Here is an 8,869-nt window from a genome sequence, read left to right as displayed (position 1 = left end):
CCGACCCTCCCTTCATTTCCTTAGTGTAATGTCCAGTGCACACTATAAGAGCTGTCGGCCCATTTTCAAAACCTGAGAGACCATACATTAGCTGACAGAAATCCTAGGTATAACGGTTCGATCAGGTTCGATCGTGCTGTGTGGTGTCCAGCCACATGGGCACAAAATAATGGCTAGAAGTCCAGTTAACTAATTTTAAAACCAGGCATTAATCAATGCTTTACTAGAATCTACCTGTTATGCATGTGGCTAGAGTCAGCGTAAAGTCCTGCCTGAATGAAAATCATTACAACCTATTTATGTCACGTTAACGAAGAACAGCTGAAAACGTACTGGGTTTATCAACTGCGGTAGCAATTTGGCTCCAACTCTTCTTGTCATTTCTATATTCTTTGCACGAAAAGTTGAATAAACATTAATGTTGTTTTCACATATCACCTCCAGTGTCCGCTGGACTTAGTGTTGCGCTGTGTCAGCTGTTTGGGATTCCCCTCCGTAATTTCCCCTCAGAAAGCATGGAGGAGAATCGCACTTTCTGATTTATGAGAGGCCCCATGGGCCAAAACTTACAAACTCTCTTACATTCACTATCAAACTCTCTTACACGTACTATCAAACTCTCTCACACTCGCTATCAAACTCTCTCACATTCGCTATCAAACTCTTACATGTACTATCAAACTCTCACATTCGCTATCAAAGTCTCTCTCATTCGCTATCAAAGTCTCTCACATTTGCTATCAAACTCTCTTACACGTACTATCAAACTCTCTGACAGAGTTTGATTGCAACTGAAGTTAACTTAAAATTTCAGTTTCTGATTGGACCCCAGGCAGGCTTTTCAAAAATAAAAGCGGACCTCCGGTTTATGTTTGATTCATGTTTCTCTCCTGCGGCTTTAAAAATGTAAAACTTTGTGTTAATTGATTTGCTAAAGGAAATCATGTATCTGAAAATAAATTAAAACATATTACGTGGGCAAAAAATTCTGTAAACCACATATGTGCTACCTCAATCAAAATTGCTGACATTTGACCTGCAAAAAAATATTTCGGATTACATAAACAATACCTTACCAGGTACTTCTCTCACTTCAGGATGACACAAGAACACCTATAAGACCAATTTTAACTGAAGTTGCACATATGTGCTTTACAGGATTTTTTTGCCCACACAATATTTTTTTTTCAGATACATAATGTCGTTTTGCAAATTAAAACCCTCTATGGCATAGCGTTGCCCTCGGGCAACAAACCACATTTCTGTACCTCACGTTGCTCCTTTATTTTATTTTTTGGGGGAATGATTTAAAATACCTCTAGACATATTTTTGTCCAAATAAAAGAGGTATTGAGGTTCATGTTACCTTTTACTTAGAAGAGGAGCAGTCCTTTTTATGAAGCGGAGGTGCATGCTACACCTTGCCTCCTACTTGTAAGTTATACATCACTTTTCTTCATGTTTAAATTTGGGTCACTCTAACTAAAAATATTTTAATATCTCTGAGTAAGTAAAGAAGCATTATAGATCATTTCAAGACAATTTTTTTTATAATTTATATGCTAAAACTGTGTTTTTTTGTTTGTTGCCTCAGGGCAACATTGCGCAGTTAGGGCCCTTTTGCTCAGACAATATTATTCTAATGCAATATAATTATTACAAAATAATTATCAAAGTCATTTTTTTTTTACTTTATTATTGACTAACAGCAACANGGCAAAAAATTCTGTAAACCACATATGTGCTACCTCAATCAAAATTGCTGACATTTGACATGCAAAAAAATATTTCAGATTACATAAACAATACCTTACCAGGTACTTCTCTCACTCCAGGATGACACAGGAACACCTATAAGACCAGTTTTAACTGAAGTTGCACATATGTGCTTTACAGGATTTTTTGCCCACACAATTTTTTTTTTTCAGATGATATGATGCCTATGGCATGGCGTTGTCCTCGGGCAACAAACCACATTTCTGTACCTCACGTTGCTCCTTTATTTTATTTTTGGGGGGAATGATTTAAGATGCCTCTAGACATATTTTTGTCCAAATAAGAGGTATTGAGGTTCATGTGACCTTTTACTTAGAAGAGGAGCAGTTCTTTTTATGAAGCGGAGGTGTATGCTACACCTTGCCTCCTACTTGTAAGTTATACATCACTTTTCTTCATGTTTAAATTTCGGTCACTCTAACTAAAAATATTTTAATATCTGTGAGTAAGTAAAGAAGCATTATAGATCATTTCAGGACAATTCAGGACAACACAGTTTTAGCATATAAATTATAACATTTATATGCTAAAACTGTGTTTTTTTTGTTTGTTGCCTCAGGGCAACATTGCGCAGTTAGGCCCCCTTTGCTCAGACAATATTATTCTAATGCAATATAATTATTACAAAATAATTATCAAAGTCATTTTTTTTACTTTATTATTGACTAACAGCAACAGGAGATAGATGCAAGATCGTTTCATGGACAAAATGTGCATGGTTCATAAGCTGGGGTCATTCCCGATGAAAACATGAGGATCCACTGTACAACCATTATTTCATTGTTTGTTTATCCTCAAAACTGACTTCAGTCCCTAAGGGTGAAGAGCTGGTCATCAATGAACAAATGGCCCCATTCCAAGGCAGGCAAAGACTGAAGCAATACCTGCTAAACCCAAATATACGGGTCTGCAAGGTACTGGTGCAGATGGTGTTCCTTACAACTTGAAAATCTACACAGGACGAGCCGTACCACCACCAAATCTACCAGATATGGGAGCTGGTGGAAATGTTATCCTTTGCTTGGCTCAAATTCTACCAAAAAAATCAGAACTACAAACTCTTAAAAAAAAGAACCTGCAGCCCTAAGTCCTGTCACTGATGTGAATCTGGTCGCTACAACCCATAGATAATCAGATAAACAGACAGTGATTCCCAGGTACGCCAATAATCAAGTGCCAAAAATGTGATACACACTTTTTTTCACATCAGCAAGCAATTCCTTCCTGATGTTTAACATATAATAGGGAAAAAGACTGATTTCAACATCCTTAGTGACTCTAACTCTGCCAAACATACCCATGTACAAACACACAAATGCTCGTTTTAGTAATTTGCGCAAATGTACCATTCATTAATGAAAGTTGTTTATTTTATATTTGGTGAGTTGGAACCATGTCTGATTTATTTTTGTCAAAAAAAGTTTTTTTTTTATGAATATAGTTTTTATTTGATTTGTATTTCATTTCTTATAATCACTGTAGAAAACTTGGTGTTTTAGACCCCTTGTAGCGCAATGTTGCCCTGAGGCAACAAACCCAAATCCAGTTCTGGGAGGTGTCAGGGTCCAATTTTATGATTGATATGTAATTAGGGATCAACAAGCTCCCAAAGAATGCAGGAAAAATATTTTTTCCACCAAAAAATAAAAAGTCATGCCATAGAGGGTTAATTAACACAAAGCTTTAGGCTGTTATAGCCGCCGGAGAGAAACTTGATATGTGAATCAAACATAAACTAGAGATGCACTTTTATTTTGAAAAGAGAGCACATAAGTTGTGCTGTCGCGCACATTAAAATCGAGTGCAGGCTGGCTTTACTGCCATTTCAGAAGAGACAGCTAGCTTTATCCCACTGATAGATGGGGTTTCTGATGCTGGCTGTCGGCTTCTAAACACTTCTGATAATGCAGACATTACTGTGGGAGCGCTAACGATGTCATTTAAAATATTAGTTGCCTCTGTTAGTCGCTGCTGCTCAGCTTTTTTTCTGTCCGTGAAAACCCGCCTACTCCTGCCTGGGGTCCAATCAGAAACTGAAATTTTAAGTTAACTTCCGTTTCAATCAAACTCTGTCAGAGAGTTTGATAGTACGTGTAAGTGAGTTTGACTGTGAATGTAAGAGAGTTTGATAGCGAATGTGAGAGCGTTTGATAGCGAATGTGTAAGAGAGTTTGATGGCGAATGTGTAAGAGAGTTTGATAGTATGTATAAGAGAGTTTGATAGTATAAGAGTTTGATAGTACGTGTGAGAGAGTTTGATAGCGAATGTGAGAGAGTTTGATAGTACGTGTAAGAGAGTTTGAGAGTTTGACAGTATGTGTAAGAGAGTTTGACTGCGAGTGTAAGAGAGTTTGATAGTACGTGTAAGAGAGTTTGTAAGTTTTGGCCCATGGGGCCTCTCATACTGATTGGCTACCTGTCACATTCAACAGGCTGTGATAAGCTCCCAGTCGGACGTGCCCATCTTCTCTATTTAAATCTAGTGATTATTGAAGGGCAATATAGTATACAGACTTCATAATCTGCACTCTTTTGGTTGAATGCAGTATTTATTTCCACTTTGGCTTCATGTTTAGTTTTTATTCAAGTATGTTTTTTGTTATGGAGACTGAGAATCCATTTTATTTTTGTTTTTGGTTGTTTAGTTTATTAGTTCCAGTGTTATGTGTTCTTTTGAAAATAAAGTGTATGTATCTATGGCAGGAAATAGCATGCATTGTTACGTCATTTCCATTAAATCAGTGTCAAAAGGTCTTGAAACAATATTATCGTTTATCGCAATAATTTTTTAGACAATTAATTGCTCAGCAAAATTTGTTATCGTGACAGGCCTAGGTATGAGACAGAATGTGATGAGTGAGGCTTAAGAGGTGGAGGCAAGTGGGAGTATGAACCTATGATTTTTTTTTTTTCATGAGTTTGTAAGAGAGAGTACCTTGCTGTCACTGATGCAAATACCATACACACAAATCATGCTATGCTGCTATGCAAACCATGAGGAAACAACACAATGGTTGTGCATTTAAACTTATGTGTGTGTGTGTGTGTGTTTGTGTATGCAGCAGTGTGTTTGCATCAGTGAAAGTGTGACATTGTACACTGCAATAATTCAATGCCTTTCTCTGTGGATATTGCTGACTTGAAGCTATTAAGAAGTTTCACACATTCAAAGTGATGCAGTGGTACTTCTACAACTCAATATGTGGTCTATTTCCCCTCACCTTAACTCCCCCCTTTTGTCTGGTCCTCTGCATTTGTGTGGAAGAAATTCATACAACGGGTGTGTAATATAATTAAGTCACAGTGTAGAATGGAAAATAAGGTGCATAGAGGAGCATAATAAAGGACAGCTGAGTGGTATAGGAAATGATAAGAAAAGAAAAAGTGGTGTAGATAGGTGATGGGGAAGAATAATTGAGTATAGTGGGGTAATTCCAACTACTGATTTCTACTGGAAGTCATTAAAGTTGATGCAATGTGATGTGAAAGGAAAATATGCCACAGATGTTACCCAGCAATGAAACATTCAGAACGATAAGCATCATGCTGATCACCAGACAGACGGATAATATCCATGAATGATTACATCCCTATTTGTACCTGTGTGGCTATGTGATTTTAAGATTAATCCCGACTTAGATTTTCAAAGGCGAATTATGCAAGATCCTTAGTTTGTGAGTGGAGAAACTAAAGAAGACAGTAATGAGCCTTAAGCAATCTTTGACCTACTGAGAAAAAAGGCAGAATGGTAAAGCCTTCAGCAGAATGCACATTCATTGTGTTTCATCCATCATTCAAAATTTCTGATCACACACTCATTACATCATCACTCATGGTGCTTGTTGGACTGCATCAAAATGAAATAAGAGCAGGAGCATGATGAATTTAAATTTAAGCTTGACTAATATTTTTTAATCAATCATCCAATGGCTGATATCACAGGAAGTGTTCAGGGTGTTTTACCTCATCTCCCAGTTGTCTTTTTCCACAGATCAGAATTCTGCCATGATTTTAAACATACAAATACATAGTTAGGTACAGATGTCAAATAGCTTCCTATCACAAATGACTACGTAGCCAATTACATCACAGCAACTGATTGCTTTTAGATATTTAAATGTGGTGAGGAGAACATGTTACAGTAGGGGTGTCCTCGAGGGCCGGCATCCTGCACGTTTTAGTTCTCTCCCTGGTGGTAGCAACAACCTTTTCAGTTTGTCAATATTCCTCTTAGGGCTTGTAACGAGCCATCATTTGATGCAGGTGCATTAAACCAAGGAGAGAACTAAAACATGCTGGATGCTGGCCCTTGAGGACCGACTTTGGACATCAATAAGTCTTCACCCCTGTGTTGTAACACAGTTATCTTGCCTTGCTAGATCTAATGTTGATCTAAAGTATGTAAATTAGGTGCTGTTAAGCTGTAGCTTAAGAGTACCTAATTTACATACTTTAGATCAACATTAGATTATTTTTCTTTTTTTGCTCTTTCTTTGTATTATCTTGTTGCTGAAAATGTGCTATATAAATAAAATTACATTTACCTTTAAGAGAAGGGAAATTTAAGTGCGTGTGAAAATGACATGGTTGTTTCACTCATTTAATTTCACAAACTGATCATATTTTGTGATTTTAATGCAAAACTATCTCTCCAGTTTACATAGGAAAAAAGATTCTTTGAGCAGTGATCATGTGGACAAAAATAGTTAGCTGATGTAAAAGATTGGAAAAGATTGGAAGGCATCAGTATTTAAAAAAAACAGACAACACAGCCAATGTATTAAGAATATAATTTCTTAATGCATATGGGCTACAGCAGCAGAAAACCACAGCTGAGGCTACAATTTTCAATATTTTATAAAAAATTAACTCTTGCTGCATTTCCATTAACCACAGAGTAGCACAAATTGAAATTAGGAAAATGAAGTTGCTTAATGGGAATATGTTGATTTAGAGTGTCAGAGGGTCTCTGAATGCAACATTTAACCTTTAGAGGGTAAGGTCAAAATTTGGTGTATATAATGTGAAACCACTGACCCATCCTGCCTTTTATCCAACAGTTCAGGCTGCCACGATGTTCTGAAATATGTATTTGTGATTGTAAAATGATTTCAGACTCCAGGCTTTAAAAATGATAACAATCTGGACAAATCATTTCTGCAGAATTACAGGCCAACCTCCAGCCATCAGTAAAATAATTGAAAAAGCTGTGTCAACATCAGGGCCGTGCAGAGACCACTAAAGGGGCAGGTGCTCTAAAAAAAAAGGGCACATCTTACCCCATATTTTAGGACAGAATATTAAAGTCACACAGCTTTCAGAGTTTAATAAACAATGATAAATTACAAATTGTGAGATATACAACTAGATTTAGTACATCTTAACATAACAACTGCCTTGTAGTATTAAATGTATTGTTCACTACCAAAAACTGCATGTTGATCGTGGTAAGAACTCTTTTATTTTTTTTGTTCTTACCTGAGGTACTCGTTCTGACCCAGTTGGTCAACAATCCACTACCTTTGACTGCTTCTGGCAGATCCTTTCCTTTTTGTTTCTGACATCTTTCTTTACGTGGCATCTTTGAACTGAAAAAAACAAAACATAATGAATTATGATCAGGACACTATATTAAACCACACTACCAATTATTTACCCTTGTGTTTAAACCAATATGTTTTTCAGCCCATAGCACAACTTAATATTAGTTAAAGTCTGGATTGAGATTTTCCCCTTCATTATTGACATGCTTTTATTGGACAGGAGCAGCTTGATTGATTATTACATACATTATATCTATCATGGTAATTCAGGCTGAGTTATTTTTAATTCTAAATGAATATCCTTGTTGGACTTTTATGTGCTATTCTCCTTCAAGATATATTTACCTAACGCTAGAATAAATGCAATGTACATTATGCAGAAAAGGAAATTAGAAGATTATGCAGGAAAGGAAATTAGAAGAAATTAGTATCAACTTTCTGGTCTGCTCTGCATCACCAGAACCAGAAAAAATCATGGAGAAGCAGCATTCAGCTTTTATGCATCACAAATCTGGAACAAACTTCTAGAAAATTGTAAAACAGAGTTGCATCGAACCACAACAAATGAAAGGTTGAGCAACACATTTATGTATATTGATGATGTCCATAAATGAGATGGCACTCATCAAAATGTAAAGTTTGTTGCTGGTTTCTTAGTTGTTGACTGTATGGTGTTTTTTTTAACGATTTTTTATTTTTGTGTTTTTAAGATTTAACGCACTTTGCTGCTTATGGAAGCCTGTTTCTGCCACTCTGGTTAAAAAATAAATAAATAAATAAATAAATAAATAAATAAATAAAAATCTCGATACTATCTCCAAATTTCAAGATACTATCAAGATCCAGGATAAAGAGAGCATCCCCTCTCAATCCGCGTTTCCCCATCAGATAAGGTTCGTCCTGCGTCTTCTCGCGTCTCCGCACTGGCCAGTGCACATGTGTTTCGGCGAAGTTGTCTCACTTTTTTCACGTGTTTGCAAATGCCCTCTCATCAGACATACACTCTATCACAGCCTTCTAGGTTAGAAAACCAAACATTTCCAACAAAGGCTGTGGGTGGTAACAGGTGGTTTGATTCTTACACGCACTTCCGACTTGATTGTTTGAAAAAAAAATATAGACTTGTTAAAATATCGACAAAATAATTACTAAAAATCTCTTACAACTTAGTTGAAAACAAAAGTTTTCTTAATCTGATGTTTCAAATTTGGTAAAAAAAAAGTGGTAAAAAGATAATTTTACAAAAACCTCCCTTCATCACACAGGACATTTGCCCAAAACCATAAAACTCCATCAAGCACCTGGTGTGTTCTTAATTACTCAAATGAATGGGAAGGTCTAACAGATACCAAAGTAATCTAAACAATTCCAAATACGTAGAATAATTACAGATTTTGGTTCTAAATTAACTTAATGGATCTCGCATTGCCATAATGTTCATGTCTTAATGGCAGGCACATTTTGGTAGGACCCGTTTAAATTTCTTCATAAATTTTCTAGTTTCAGATATTATCTCTAAATTTTGAGATAGCATCTCAAAATTTTGAGAT

This window comes from Poecilia formosa, unplaced genomic scaffold, assembly GCF_000485575.1.
Source record: "Poecilia formosa unplaced genomic scaffold, Poecilia_formosa-5.1.2 Scaffold839, whole genome shotgun sequence".
Classification (NCBI taxonomy): Eukaryota; Metazoa; Chordata; class Actinopteri; order Cyprinodontiformes; family Poeciliidae; genus Poecilia; species Poecilia formosa.
Note: the sequence above shows the minus strand (reverse complement) of the source record.